This window comes from Thamnophis elegans, chromosome 2 (assembly GCF_009769535.1).
Source record: "Thamnophis elegans isolate rThaEle1 chromosome 2, rThaEle1.pri, whole genome shotgun sequence".
NCBI classification, from domain to species: domain Eukaryota; kingdom Metazoa; phylum Chordata; class Lepidosauria; order Squamata; family Colubridae; genus Thamnophis; species Thamnophis elegans.
In genome coordinates, this window is record NC_045542.1 from 134976143 (window position 1) to 134992031 (window position 15889).

Consider the following 15889-nt stretch of genomic DNA (forward strand, 5'->3'; position numbering starts at 1 on the left):
AAGCAGACACCAAGCCACTGTGAGCTGGAATCTGGTAGCAACTATCTTGGCTTTAATTATTTTAAAAAATATATTTAAATTTCTTTCTTTTTCCTGAGGAGACTGGTGAGGCTCCGCCTCTCTTGCCTCTAGTGACTGCACATCCCTGGGAGAATCCCAATGGACTCTAGAATACAGGATTGTGTCATTTGGATCCATTTCACTACCTGCTATCATATACAGTATGTGATTGGAGAGTCGTGGTGGCATGGTGGTTAGAATGCAGTACTGGAGGCTGCCTGCAATTTGCAAGTTTGAATCTCACCAGGCTCAAGGTTGACTCAGCTTTCCATCCTTCTGAGGTCGGTAAAATGAGGATCCAGATTGTCGGGGGCAATACGCTGACTCTGTAAACTGCTTAGAGAGGCCTGTGAAGCAGTATTTAAGTCTAAGTGCTATTGCTTTTAGTTATTATCAGTTCCTCCAAATATTTTGTTATGCTATTAGTGGGGAGATAATAGACATTAACTAGTAGGAAGTTGCAAGTTACATTTAACTAATACTGATAAGATAAACTCTTCCAGGGGCACAATTTGATACATTAAGTTTAAAATTTATTTAAAACTTAAACACATTTCTAGCTCTTCACTAGGTTCCCCAGTGAGTCCCAGATGCTGTTAAGGAGATCGAATGATCTCATCTAACTTAATATTCTCCCATATTCTGGTCTTTTGCCCAAACACCATATCCCGCTTGGATAACTGATAAAATTAGCATGCCTATGCTAATTTTGTATCCTCAAAGATTTTTTGTATGATGTTTTGTATCCTCAAAGATTTCAGATGATTGTATAAATGGGGAGAGTGAAGTTGGGAGAGCTTTCATTTTATAATGTTATGTTTGCTGTTTCTCTGGAATCAGTAGAGTTATAGGGACCTGCTTCATCATAGATGATTTATTATATTTATGATAGGCAGCTAGGAAGACTCCCTGCAAATCAGGATAGAGGATGCGGGATGGGGATTTCTGGGAGTTGAAGTCTGCACATCATAAAGTTTCCATGTTTGAAAAAACACTGGTCTAAAATGTTGGCAACTTCAGCAGCTTCTTGCTTATGTTCTTCTGTTAAAGCCTTCAAATCCTATGCAAGTTCACACCATATTTCTCCAATGTTCTATCATTTTATGTCTGCTCCACCAATTGTTCAGTATAATCTGAAATGGCTGATTTCCAGAATAAGGTTTTTTTTTCCCCTGGTGGAAATGTTCAGCCTATTTGTGCTAGCAGTGAATTAGTTTTGTTAATTTCTGGTTATGTATAACCTTCACTTACTTGTACTGATCAATCAGTAAATCCTATAAACATTGCTCCTCATCTAGATAACTATAGGTTGTCCATAAATTCTGCTGTGCTTCCTGATCCATATCAAGCTATTCCATATCCAATCTCCTCTTTTCCCTTTCCCTATTTTTTTTAATCTGCCAATGCACTGAGCTGTTCAATGTTTATTAATTACAAGATCTGCCGTCACTTGCTTATCTTTTGTTTGGTACAATCACTTGAAATAGTTGTGTTGCGGTTGCTTTTTATTTCACCAGTAGGGCCTTGTTTTTGCTTTATTGGTGGAAGAGTTTACAAAAATAAAAAATATTTTTTCTTCTGTAACTTCTCCCTCCCCCACCCATTCCTTCCACCTCTCCCTGCTCTGCACAATTTGTTTTTGGTATCTTTTAGCCTAGAAAATGTCTGTTGACAACATGTTATCTCTGATGGATTAATAGAGTTATAAATACCTCTTCTACAATTCACTCCCCCAGTCAAAGTTTTTCAAGATTCAGGAACAGGTAAATATACCCATATTTAAAAACTCAAAAAAGGTGATTCAAAATGGCACTAAGAACTTTTTCATCCTAATATTATCCTTATCAAAGCAGCTTATTTAAAGCTTATAATTTCTTGCATTTGTTACGATGGGCAACAGAAACATTAAGGGAGTAATTATTGCTTGCTCTTTAAGCCTCTGTCATTAATTTTATTTGCAACAATAGTTATACATTGTTAAGACACAGATATTTGTTTACAAATTTCGAGTATTGGCTTCAAAGAAGGATTGGACTGAAGAGAAATAATTCTCTTTAACTTCTGTTTCTTCTTTCTTCCAAATCAGCTTTAATGTCTTCCCCACCTCCCAATTTGGACCCTTGTTCTATCTTTCTCTGATATTCATTCATTTTCTTCTTGTAACCTAAATTGTATCTTTCTCAAAAAGAATATTAATTTGACCCATTTTATTATTAGCGGTCACTAACTGAGCATAAACTGAGACTGGTGTTTAGGCTGTTAGCAAACAATTTTAACCTATTAAATCCAAATCAGAATCCAAATGGAGTAATATTGCTTTCCTTTTAATTGACAGAGCTCATTATAAATGTTTCTGTGCAAATAATTGTCTACTCTCTACTTACAAGCCCCCTCTAACCGTGGAACTTTTCATTATCCCCATCTATCTCAGCCTATATCAGATGACAGAAAAGTGAGGAAACTCACCTGTTGGCTTTTGATGAGATAGTTCTTCTATTTTGAAGGGTATTAAAAGCATCTGAAATTTGTCTGCCGTTCTGAGCTCTTCCTGAAATGCTTCTTTGGCTTCTTCTTAACTTTATTGCTTTTCTTTGTGCTCTGGTTATTTGTATTTTCCCCTCTTCATTCAGGCAGGCTAATTCCTCCTGTATTTTGCAGCAGTAAAAATAATAAGTGTGCTATCTCTATAATAAGCAGCAATGAGTCTATAGAAAGAGGCAATAAATAGATGAACGATAACAGCTAGTTTTCCCAAGATCAAACGAACACGATATGGAGCCTGGAAATGGCACACTTTATTTTTCAAAAAGTTGCATCCAATTTGGAAAACATTCACTGTTATCTTTAAGCCAGTCCCATTAAGTGATAATTTGAAACTGATGGGAACAAAAGTCTGCCCTTGTGAATCAATGCTTTTATTGTAAAATGGAGAAATTGCTAGGACTCGGTTGACTGCTTGGTAGCTAAAAGTCTGCCAATGTAGAGAATTTTCTCAAAACAAGGCAACCCCGCAAGTTAATTTAATCAAAGCCAAGATAACAAGCCAGGTTTACTTCATATGAAGTGTGAATACATAAAAGAGATCAAGCTATTACCAACTTGGTCAAATGGTGGAGTTAGACAAGTGCAGCCAACCTTTATCCTAAAGCTTGCATTATTTTTAATGATTCCAATCTACAGTGCTATAAAGCAACGAAGGAAGTCCATAGCAATTCTTAAAACAAGAAGACATTCCCCAGCCCTAATGCTTCATACATAAATCCACATTCCTGAACAAAACTAACTGCTAAATGCTGGAGAAGCATGAGGTCGCAAATAGCAATAGCAATTAGACTTATATACCGCTTCACAGTGCTTTAGAGCCCTCTCTAAGTGGTTTAGAGTCAGCATATTGCCCCCAACAATCTAGGTCCTCCTTTTACTGACCTCAGAAGGATGGAAGCTGAATCAGCCCTGAGCCTGGTGGGATTTGAACTGCCAAATTGCAGGCAGCCGGCAGTCAGCAGAAGTAGCCTGCAGTACTGCACGTTAGCCACTACACCACAAAGGCTCAAATACTGGCAGTCCTTGTCTTATGACCACAATTGAAGTCAATTTCTGTTGTTAAGAGTTAAGTTAAGTAGGGCTCGCAGTCAATATAGTAAAAAAAAAAACCTATGTGAGTTAAATCAATTACCGAGTGGCCTTTGACCAACCTGATCTTATTGCCTTTGTTTGCAGTGATTGTTCAGTGAATGCCATGATCATTAAGTGAGCACCATGGCCGTTAAATAAATGCCATGGTTGTTAAGCAAACCCATTGTTAGCTATGGGGCATTTTTGGCAAATTGCAGTCCCAAGACTGGTCAAGCTGCAAACAGCTATAAATGCAGGGTGATTGCTGAGCGCCCAAAATTCAGTTACATGATCAGGAAGAGTGAGTGGCCATAAGAACTTTGGAACCACATCTTTTGAGGTTTGCACGCTGGTTACCAAGTGTCCAAATTTTGAACATGTGACTCTGGAGATGCTGCAACCAATGTAAATGTGAGGATTGGTTATAAGTCACCTTATTCTGGGCTGTTCTAAATTTGAACAGCACTAACTGAATGGTTGTAAGTCAAGGACCATCCGTAAGATGTTTTGTTCCCAAGCAAGTATTTTTTACCTTCTCTGTAGAAATCAGAATTGATGTTGAAAAGAACTCATAAAATGTGCTTTGGATTCGTAGCAACCGTAAGCAAACAACCTCTGTGCTAATTGTCAGGGTTCCAAGTAACACCCTTAAGGAAAGAAGATTTCAAGGCTCGAGTTTCCTCAATTCCATTTTATTAGAGATGTCATATCGGCATATCTTGGAAAACCCGAATCTGAAAGGTTCCAGATTTTCCCCACCCAAACCAAAGTCCAAGTCCCTTCCCAGCACCCACATGTCCATCACATGCTCCAATCAGTCCCCGCCCCAACTGGAGATGCCTCCCAGTCACACCACTCCAGGTGCAGGGCAAGTCTTCCTTGACTCTCTGAGAAAAAATGTTATTTAGACTATATATCTCCCATACTCCATACAATCCCCCCTTCCATTTTCTCAAATGTGGCAGGCCTGAGGGCCCAATGCCAAAGGTGGCTCCCAGGCCTGACCTAGTCATTAAAGCACTGTGACTTTATTTAGGCCACCATGCAATCCTGAAAAGGAAAAAAAATACAGCTGCTTTAAGAGTTTCAGTAACTTTCACAAAGTGAGGCCTTGAAATAGCAACCACTATTATAGTTCATTTAGTGACCGTTCAAAGTTACAGTGGCACTGAAAAAAGTCTCTTAAGACCGTTTTCCACACTTATGACCTCTACAGCATCCTCATGGTCACGTGATCAACACATGGGAATTGACTCACATGTATGATCATTGTGGTGTTCCTGGAATCATGTGATCACCTTTTGACAAGGAAAGTCAATGGGAAAACGAGATTCACTTAACAACCGTGTTGCTAATTTAACAACTGCAGTGACTCACTTAGCAACTATGGCAAGAAAGGTGTTAATGGAGCAAAATTCCCTTACCAACACACGTTTTGGGCTCAATTGTGGTTGTAAGTCGAGGACTACCTGTATTGCTTTGAGGAACAGCAAAGAGGGACTACTATTTCATAAGGGCCAAAACATTTCTTCTTCAACTTTTTGGGGAATGTGCAGACACTTTAGTGTTTCTATTTCTAGTGCAAAATATTGTCAGGAGTGTGCACATCGGCTATGCCATTTGTCCCTTTATAGATTGCCAGGCTGAACAAAAGAAAAGGCAGCAAGAGTGAGTGTGAAAACAGGACAATTATTAGTTTGTTAAGTGTGCCTTGGGGAGTGTTTAAAATAATTCTGATTGAAAAGGTACAAGAGGTATATCTACAGATCCCTCACATCCTGGACATAAATTGTTTCAACTTCTACCCTCAAAACAATGCTATAGAGCACTGCACACCAGAACAACTAAACCCAAGGTTTTCCCCCAAATGCCATCAGCTTTTCCCCAAATGCCATCACTCTGCTAAACAACTAATTCCCACAACATTGTTAAACTATTTATTAAGACTGTATTACTATTATTCTTCTCATCCTTCCTATTACCTATCTCCTCCCACTTATGACTATAACCAAGCTGCTTGTATCTCTACAATTTATATGGTTTTATTTGTTTCCTAGCATTTGATTGCTTATTTAGTAACCTATGACTATCACCAAGAGTTGTATCTTATGATTCTTGATGAATATATATATTTTCTTTTATGTACACTGAGAGCATATGAACCAAAGACAAATTCCTTGTTTTTCTAGTCACACTTATCCAATAAAGTATTCTATTCTATTCGAAGAAGAGACAATGAGAGGAAAAGTGAAATGTGTAGTTTTGATTTAATTCTAGAAAGGGGCGTGCAGACCAGATTTTTTTCCTTTCAAAGGTTATTGAGAGATATATATGAGAAAGGTTGGGGTATATAACAACACATTAAAGAACAAAAGGCAGTATATGGAGTTGTGAATGGTTTTGTGGAAAAAAATGGTTTGCAAGGATGAACAAATATGGAGAGATATCCTGAATATGGTGTAAAGTAGACTTGGATAATTTATTTATCTTTTCTCTTATCCCTTTCTTTTCTTTTGCTTTTTGCTTCTTATTGGTGGCACAGTGTTAGAATGCAGTATTGCAGGTTAATTCTGCCGACTGCCAGCAGTTCAATCCTGACCAGTTCAAGGTTGACTCAGCCTTCTATCCTTCTGAGGTCGGTAAAATGAGGACCCAGATTGTTGTGTGCAATAGGCTGACTCTGTAAACATCTTAGAGAAAGCACTACAAAGTGATATATAAGCCTAAGTGCTATTGCTATTGCTTATTCTCTTTCTTTTTTATATATATTTTTTTATTTTTTAAAAACAGACAAGGACAAACAATACATAAAACATAAAATCACCATCAATTAAGTATACATATAGCATGTCGTTTGGTTACAAATTGTTTGTGCATCACTGCTTTCAATTCTATATAAAGTCACAGATTGCCAATCAGGTATACATAGGTACATTGTTGTCATTGTAAATCATATATTCAATTATAATTGTTATGCCTTCATTTTAAACCAATATTATAAAGATTAGATTCATGCATATACCAACATTCCATTGCATCTTTATTAGTCTATTTAGTAATAATATGTCTTTATAGTATCACCTATCTCATTCTATTGTTCTTACAATTTGAAAGAATACTTATAAATCACCATTTTCAATTGTATATAAACTCGCAAATTAACCATCAAGAATATCATTATACATATATTCACTATAATTGATATTCATTCATTTTAAACAAATGTTCTAGATATTCAGTTCATGTATATGCTAATATTCCATTACATCATTGTTAGTCTATTTAATAGTAATATATCTTTATAGTATCACCTATTTTATTTTTTTATTCTTACAATATGTAAAACTTCTCCAAAGTTTTTCATTTCCATGTTTTCTTATCTAGCCATTGATAAAACAAATCCCATACCTTATAAAATTGTACATCTTTTTGTTCTCTGATTTCAAATGTCAATTTACTCATTTCAGCACATTCCATTATTTTTCGAATAACTTCCTCCTGCTTTGGTATTTTCTCATTTTTCCAGTTTTTTGCAAATACAATTCTAGCTGCTGTTAAAACATTTACAATCAAATATTTCAAATCTTTGTTATATGTTTCTGGTATAATTCCCAATTAAAAAAAAAATTGGTTTAAGGTCTTTGTATTTTCGTATCATTTTCACCAACCACGTGTGGATTTTAGTCCAGTATTTTTTAGCTTCTATGCAAGTCCACCACGTATGATAATATGAACCCAGTGCCTGATAACATTTCCAACACTTTTCCGACTTGTTCTTTGACATTCTTGCTATTCTTGTTAGGGGTAAATGCCACCTATAAAACATCTTATACAAATTTTCCTTATATGCTATTGACATTGTCATTTTACAATTTTGAGACCACAATTTCTGCCATTTCTCTAGTTCAATCCCATGACCAAAATTCTTCCCCCAAGCTATCATAGTTTCTTTGACTTGTTCTTCCTTCAACTTAACCTCTAGTAAGTGTCCATATAATTTTAAATTACTTTTTCATCAGCACCTGTCAAAATTTTGTCTAATTCTCTTTCTGAACTTTACATAGTATTGCTTATTCTAAAAGAAAATAGTATGATGAATATGGGTGTATGCATGACTGAGTCAGGATACGGTACATCATTACAGGTAAGAGTTCATAGGTAATGATGGCATTCCTTATAAAAATGTGTGCAGGTGTGTAGAGTCAAATGTTAAACCCAGGAATTTGGATACAATGCAAAACGCTGGATTTATTGGACATATATATGATCATAATCTTCTGTTCATCATAATCTTCTGCTTTTTCCTATGGCAGAAAATTTTTTATTACTTTCCTTTTCCCAACTACCTTATCCCAAAGCCTGGGTAAACAACCAGATTTTTAATAGTCTTTAGAAGATCACTAAGATAGAAGCAATATGGATCTCTGGTAGCATGTCTTTTCACAGTGGTGGGATTGTTTTTTCCTGGATCCTGTGTGTGGTCATTGTTTAATCAATGAAACCTGTACGAAAGGTGGTGTTTTTTTCCAAAAGGCAACTGGGCTTTCTTTGTTTTTCCTTGAAGACATTTCACTTCTCGCCCTTGATGAGAATCAAAATATCTTCAAGGAGAAACAAGAAAGTCCAGTTGGCTTTTGAAAAAAAAAAAACACCTTTGGGGCAACCATGACCTGAATCTCCATAGACCATGAAACTTGTAGTATGCCCACTCTACATAACCTCACCTGATAGATGGAAACTTTGGGAAAGAAATAGTCCTTTGAGTAATATAAACCGGTTAATATAATCCAGTAGGTGCCTGTTTTCAAGAGTTTGGCAAATGAATTGGCAAAAAATATTCAGAATAGTGGTGCTAAAGGTTTTGTGATTAATGAAACAAAAACCCACAAGCGATCAATGTAGTCTAGATCTGTAAAGTCAAGACCTGTTATTTCAAGTAAGATCCAGTCTTAATCAATGGAATCTCAACCCATCTTTATTAAGTTTGATTTTAGTGGTTTTGTTTCATGCAGGATTAGGCTTGAATCCAACATTTGTTGCTCTGTTTTTGAAAACAACAAGCTAAATTTGTATTCCATGTTCTCAAAAGAAATTCATTTTCATAAGAAGAAGAAAAAAATGGATTGGTGTTTCATAATTACTTTCCATTCCACTTTCGAATAAATTGTGAAATGTCCAGAGCATTGTTGGTGCCTTGAGCCAATCATGCCAAAACAAAAACATCTACATTTTTTTTCTTTCTTTCCTGGAACTGAAGTGATTAAATATTTCAAAAATAGCACATTTTGTTCTTGTTTTCATTTTGGAGAGTTTTTGCTTTGTCTGCATGTCCTTGCAAACAAATGAATAATGTTGGAAGTGATATATTTGCCTACAAAGAATAATAAAGTGAATGAAATAACCATTGGCACAGGGTTTATTTGACCTGGATATTTTAGCATGGGTTAAATTTCCACCTTCCTGTTGTGGAGGGACGGAGAGATTAAGAAGAAGCTGTCCAACAAACCAGCCAGCAGAAGCTAAGAAAATAAAACTGAACAGTTTGATAATTACACCTTTTGGCCCAATTCTTCTGGGGTGTCCTTAGGGCTTCATCTAAAGTGCATATTCATTTCCTTTGCCTAGTGGAAGTCAGAAGAAAAAGTCTTTACACAATCAAGTGAAAAGGGTACTTCTTTTAAGGGAAACGTTTTACTTCTGAGGCTGAAAAAGCTCTCTTGGGGAAGAAAGAGGAAACAATTGGACTGAAAATGCTCCGGAATGACTTCTGAGATTGTCAGTATCTGTTGATATCTCCGTTGCGGGACGATCCATTTTGGATCTAAACTGTTCTGAAGGGACGGTGATAAAGGCATGTCCTGCTGATCTCAGGGGCGTCGGAAAGCCTCTGATCGATCTAGGAAAAAGCTCTTTTTGTTGGCTACAAGAGAAGCAGCCATAGCTGCAAAAGGTTGGGACAGTCCCCTGAAACGGAAGCAGAATAGGAGAGACAGTGTGTCAAAATGGTGAGAAAAATCTTTATTATCAGAGAAGAAAAAAAACCAAAAGACTTAGAGTTAAAATAAAATTGAAGACAGAAGAAAGCAAGTGGCGAATTAACCCTGGTTTAAAACTATTGTGTTATCTTTTCTACTTTAATTTTGTTTGTTTTCTATGGATGGACTTTTTACAAATGCTTCTTACTTTTAAACTGAACTGGTCTCCCCGCCCCCTTCTTCCTCTATACTTTTTCCATTTTTTGTATTCGTGGATTAAAAGTTTCTTTCCTCGCAAGACTCGTCTGGATCATAATCTTTAAACATTTTTTTTCCTTCTCTTACGGAGTTTGGAGCTTAGAAAAAGAGCCAAAAACAGAGGGAAAAGATGTAACACTGCCATCTGGAGGCTAGAGGCTTGGCAACATCTGATATTACAAAGCTATTGGCTTTGTAGTGGCAGTGTTTATAACGTGGAAAAATGGCTCAATATGAAGAAGAAAAGGAATTAACATTGCAAAAAATTATGCTAGAAATTCAAAAAGTCTTAATAATCACAGAGGGAATTGAAAAGAGATTTGAAATTATAGATCAAAATAAGAAAATACAGAGGGAAGAGTTGAGAATACTTATAAAACAATGATGAAATTTGAGGACAGAGTTCAAAAAACCACAGAGACATATGAAAGTGATAAGAAAATTATTGACACTGACAGCAAATCTAGAGTGGAGGGAAATAATAAGTGCAAAATACGGAAAGGAGAGATCAATGAATGAATTCTATCTCAGATGTCAAAACATAGATGAAGAAAGGGGAGAAAATTTGGCAGAATCAATGACAGTAATTTCAGCAGAAGCACCAGTGATAACAAAAGTGAAGCTGATGAAAGGAACAGATAGAGGGTTGCGAATCCTTATAAGATATGTAATGAACAACAAGTCATCAAGAGAAGTCCATATAAGACTTATCAAAAAAACACTTAGAGTACAGATTCTACAAATGGCAAGAGATATTGGACTGCACTATTTCTGGAAGGATACAGGATGATGAAATGAAATGTCACAATAAAATGTAGTTAAATGTAGTTAAACTTTGAGTACTATGTATAAGACAAGTAATAATAGCTATAGTCAAATAAATGATCAATAATGATAATAAAGCATTTATATATACTAGATTGATAATATGAAATTTTATACAAACTGTAAGTGAGGATGATGGAGATGATGTTGAAAAGCCTTTTCTATAAAAGATAAATAATTCTATATAGAATAGAATATAAAGATGTAATATCATTGGATGATTTCAGGATGATGTAATGAAACGCCGTAATATAAATTTACTTCAAATTTAGTATGTTTCATATAAAACAGATGCAATAATAGCTGTTTAATGGATGTTTAACAATTATAACAATTTGTATACATGTATATTAGATTGATGATACTAATAATGGAAAAAACATGGAATTGAAAATTATTAGAGAATATGATCAATGCTAAAATAATAGAATGACAGAATAGCATATAAAAATTCTTTATTATTGGATATATTGAAGATGATATAATGAATCATTATAATATAAATGGATACCTATTTAGAATATGTTAACTCCATTTCATTTGAACTTCCCTGAGACTGGTGATTGGAGCTGTTTTCTACAAGGGGGGAGTCAGAGAGACAAAGGTAGGGGCCCTTTAACTCCATTTCATTTGAACTTTCCTGAGGATGGTGATTGGAGCTGCTAGCTACAAAGGGGGAGTCAGAGAGACAATGGTAGGGGCCCTTTAACTCCATTTCCAATGAAAAACTATACAAAAGAGATGGTTTGCACCCATCCAAGAAAGGGACTGGGTTACTTGGCATTAAATTCACAGATTTTCTGGATAAACATTTAAACTGAACAGCGAGGACAGAGAATTAATTGATACAGAACATTTCTGTCCCCAGCAATCTAAAACTCATAGGGTTATCAGTGCATGTAACATAGATGTTTGTGCGGGTAAGATTATCACTCCTGCTGTCAAGCAAAACCAAGCATTTAATAGTTAGTGCCATACCATGTGCATGAATCATACAAGTGGCAAGAAAATAGGGGCAGTCAGGCATAACACAGGTTATGTAGACAGTAAACACAGGGTCAAATGTTTATACACCAATGCAGAGAGTATGAGGAATAACAGGGTGAATTAGAAATTCAAGTAAATGAGGGCAGATACGATATTGTTGCCATTACAGAAACTTGGTGGGATGAAACCCACAAATGGAACATACAACTAGAAGGATTTAAATTATTTAAAAGAAATAGACCAAATAAAAGAGGAGGTGGAGTTGCACTATATATAAGAAATAACTACATCTCAACAGAAATAAAGCACAACCATGATGAGAACTTGAATGCATTTGGGTCAATATTAAAGGTGGTTTTTTTTGGCGCGGGGGGGGGGGAACAACACTGCCATAGGTCTATACTACAAGCCACCCAACCAAGCAGAGGAAGTAGATGAACGTTTTGCTAGTCAGCTAACTAAGGTATGTAGAAAGCACACCACAATAATAATGGGGGATTTTAACTATCCTGACATCAACTGGGAAACAAACTCTGCACCAAGTGGAAGATCCAACAGGTTCCTAATGAACCTAGCAGACAACTTTGTTTCCCAAAAAGTAGAGAAGGGAACAAGGGGATCGGCCATATTAGACTTAATTCTTACTAACAGAGAGGAAATGATAGATGGTGTTGAAACCATAGGAACCCAGAGGCAAGTGATCATGCAGTATTAGAATTCAACATTATGCAAACACAAGTAGTAGAACAAAGTCAAACTAGAGTCTTGGATTTTAAGAGAGATAATTTCAATAAACTTAGAGAGAGCTTGGGAAGAATTCCATGGATGAGAATTCTCAAGGGGAAAACAACTCAAGAACCTTGGGACATTTTGAAAAATGAGATTACAAAAGCCCAGTCTAGCATAATACCAATGAAAAAGAAAAATAACAGCTCCCAAAAGAAACCAGCATGGCTACATAGAGAACTCTCTGACAAATTGAAAGACAAAAAAGTTAAGTATAAAAAGTGGAAAGAGGAGGACATAACTAAGGCAGAATATCAGCAAATAGCCCAAGCCTGTAAAGATGAAGTAAGGAAAGCTAAGGCTCACAATGAAGAAAGGCTTGCCATAAAAGTAAAAAATAACAAAAAAAGCTTCTTCCAACATGTTAAAAACAAGAAAAAGGTTAAAGAAACAATTGGTCCATTGCTGGGATAAAGTGGCAAGAAAGTGAAAAGCAACAGGGAGAAAGCAGAACTATTTAACTCATTTTTTGCATCTGTCTTTACACAAAGGGATAAAACAGTCCAACCTCAAAAGCAGCACCACAAAAATCAGATTAGGAACACAAATAGAAAGAGGGAAGAAAATGGTAAGTGATCATTTACTATCTATCTACTCTAGACGAGTTCAAATCACCAGGACCAGACGGATTACACCCCAGGGTTCTGAAGGAACTGGCAGATGAGATCTCAGAACCACTGAACTATATTTTTCAGAGATCCTGGAGCACCGGGAAACTGCCAGAGGACTGGAAAAGAGCTGATATGGTTCCCATCTTCAAAAAAGGGGGAAAAAAATAGATCCAGGAAACTATAGACCTGTCCGCCTGATTTCAATACCAGGAAAGATTCTGGAAAAGATATTCAAGCAACGAATTAGCAAACACCTAGAAGTAAACAAAGTAATAGTCAAAAGCCAAAATTAGTGGACCAGAGGAATGCCTTCGATAGTTTACTTTGACTTCAGTAAGGCATTTGATAAGGTAGACCATAACCTACTACTAGATAAAGTAGAAGAATGTGGGTTGGACAGCATCACCACCAGATGGATTCGTAACTGGCTGACCAACCGCACTCAACGTGTAGTCCTCAATGGAACTGCATCTACACCAGTGGGTTTCAACCTTCCTAATGCCGCGACCCTTTAATACAGTTCCTCATGTTCTGGTGACCCCCTACCATAAAATTATTTTATGTTTTCTGGTTTTTTTTTGTTTGAAAATATGTGTTTTCTGATGTCTTAGGTGACCCCTGTGAAAGAGTTGTTAGATCCCCAAAGGGGTCGTGACCCACAGGTTGAGAACCACTGATCTACATGGAGGGAAGTATGCAGTGGAGTACCCCAAGGCTCTGTTTTAGGCCCAGTACTCTTCAACATCTTCATCAATGATTTGGATGAGGGAATAAATGGGGAACTCATCAAATTTGCAGATGACACCAATCTGGCAGGAATAGCCAACACTCCAGAAGACAGGCTTAAAATACAGAAGGATGTTGACAAACCTGAGCATTGGGCACTATCTAATAAAATGAAATTCAATGGTGAAAAGAGTAAGATTCTACATTTAGGCAAGAAAAACGAAATGCACAGGTGCAGTATAGGTGGCACCTTCCTCAATAGTAGTAACTGTGAGATCTTGGAGTCCTAGTGGACAACCATTTTAATATGAGCCAACAGTGTGCAGCAGCTGCCAAAAAAAGCCAACACAGTTCTAGGCTACATAAACAGAGGGATAGAATCAACATCACGTGAAATGTTAGTACCACTTTATAATGCCTTGGTAATACTTGGAATACTGCATTCAGTTTTGGTCGCCATGGTGTAGAAAAGATGTGGAGACTCTAGAAAAAGCGCAGAGAAGAGCAACAAAGATGATTAGGGGACTGGAGACTAAAACATATGAAGAATGGTTGCAGGAACTGGGTATGTCTAGTTTAATGAAAAGAAGGACCAGGGGAGACATGATAGCAGTGTTCCAATATCTCAGAGGTTGACACAAAGAAGAGGGAGTCAAACTATTTTCCAAGGCACCTGAGGGTAGAACAAGAAGTAATGGGTGAAAACTAATCAAGGAGAGAAGCAACTTAGAACTAAGGAGAAATTTCCTGACAGTTAAAATAATCAGTGGAACAGCTTGCCGCCAGAAGTTGTGAATGCGCAACACTGGAAGTCTTTAAGACGAGGTTGGATAGCCATTTGTCTGGAACGGTATAGGGTTTCCTGCCTAGGCAGAGGGTTGGACTGGAAGACCTCCAAGGTCCCTTCCAACTCTTATATTGTATAATTAAAAAAAAAAAGCTGGAGCAAAGTTGTTTCTCTCACAAAAGAGGAAAGCAGCTGCTTTCTTTTTGTCAAAAGACAAGACCAGAATATTTAATTCACGCTTGAAATTTCTACCGCAAGAGTCATTTTAATATTTTCATTTGATCTTATTGTTTTTCTGCATTTGATTTCCTGTATTCAATGCTATCTTGAAAACACTTGTGGGAAATGTTCAGCAGTACATAATATTAAATATATACGCAGTGTGTCAATATTACTACAAGCAGTCCTGCACTTACAACAGTTCGTTTAGTGACCGTTCAAACTTACAATGGCACTGAAAACAGTAACCTATGATCGTTTTTCATACTTACGACCTTTGTAGCATCCCTATGATCAGGTGATCAAAATTCAGAAGCTTGGCATTTGACTGACGTTGCTGTATCCCATGTGATTACCTTTTGCAGCCTTTCGACAAGCAAAATCAATGTGGAAACCAGTTTCATGTAACAAGCCAGTGGTAGGTTCTGGATCCCGTCACAACCGGTACGCTGCAATGGGGCTGGGCATCCACGTACCCGTGGGCTGCGCACGCATGCGCACCCGCCTGTGACGCTCCATCTGCCCGGCGGAGCATCACACAGGCACCGTATGCTGCTTGCGCATGCGCAAATGACCCAGTTGGGTCAAATACAGCTCAGGAACGTGGATGGGCGGGGGCCCCGAAGCACCGTACCGGAACGGTGCCTGCTGCTCCCAGCAGGTATTGGTATGTCCATATCGGGGTGTACTGCCCGCAACCCACCACTGTAACAAGTGTGTAACTAACTTGTCAACTGTGATGATTCACTTAACAACTGTGGCAAGAAAGGTTGTGAAATGGGACATAACTCATTTAACAAATGTCTCACTTAACAACAGAAATTTTAGACTCAGTGATGGTGGTAAGTTGAGGACTACCTGTATTTACAATACTTCCAAAATTTTCCTTCCAAACAAATCCAAGGGAGGTAACCTCTGAAGTCCTTGGTTTCATGGACAATGCTAAGGCCATTATATTTTTCAGGTTTGCAAACCTTAGATACCGGTGCTTCCAAAAGAGAGAGGAGGGTAGCAATTTTTTTTGCTGCAATACTCACTGC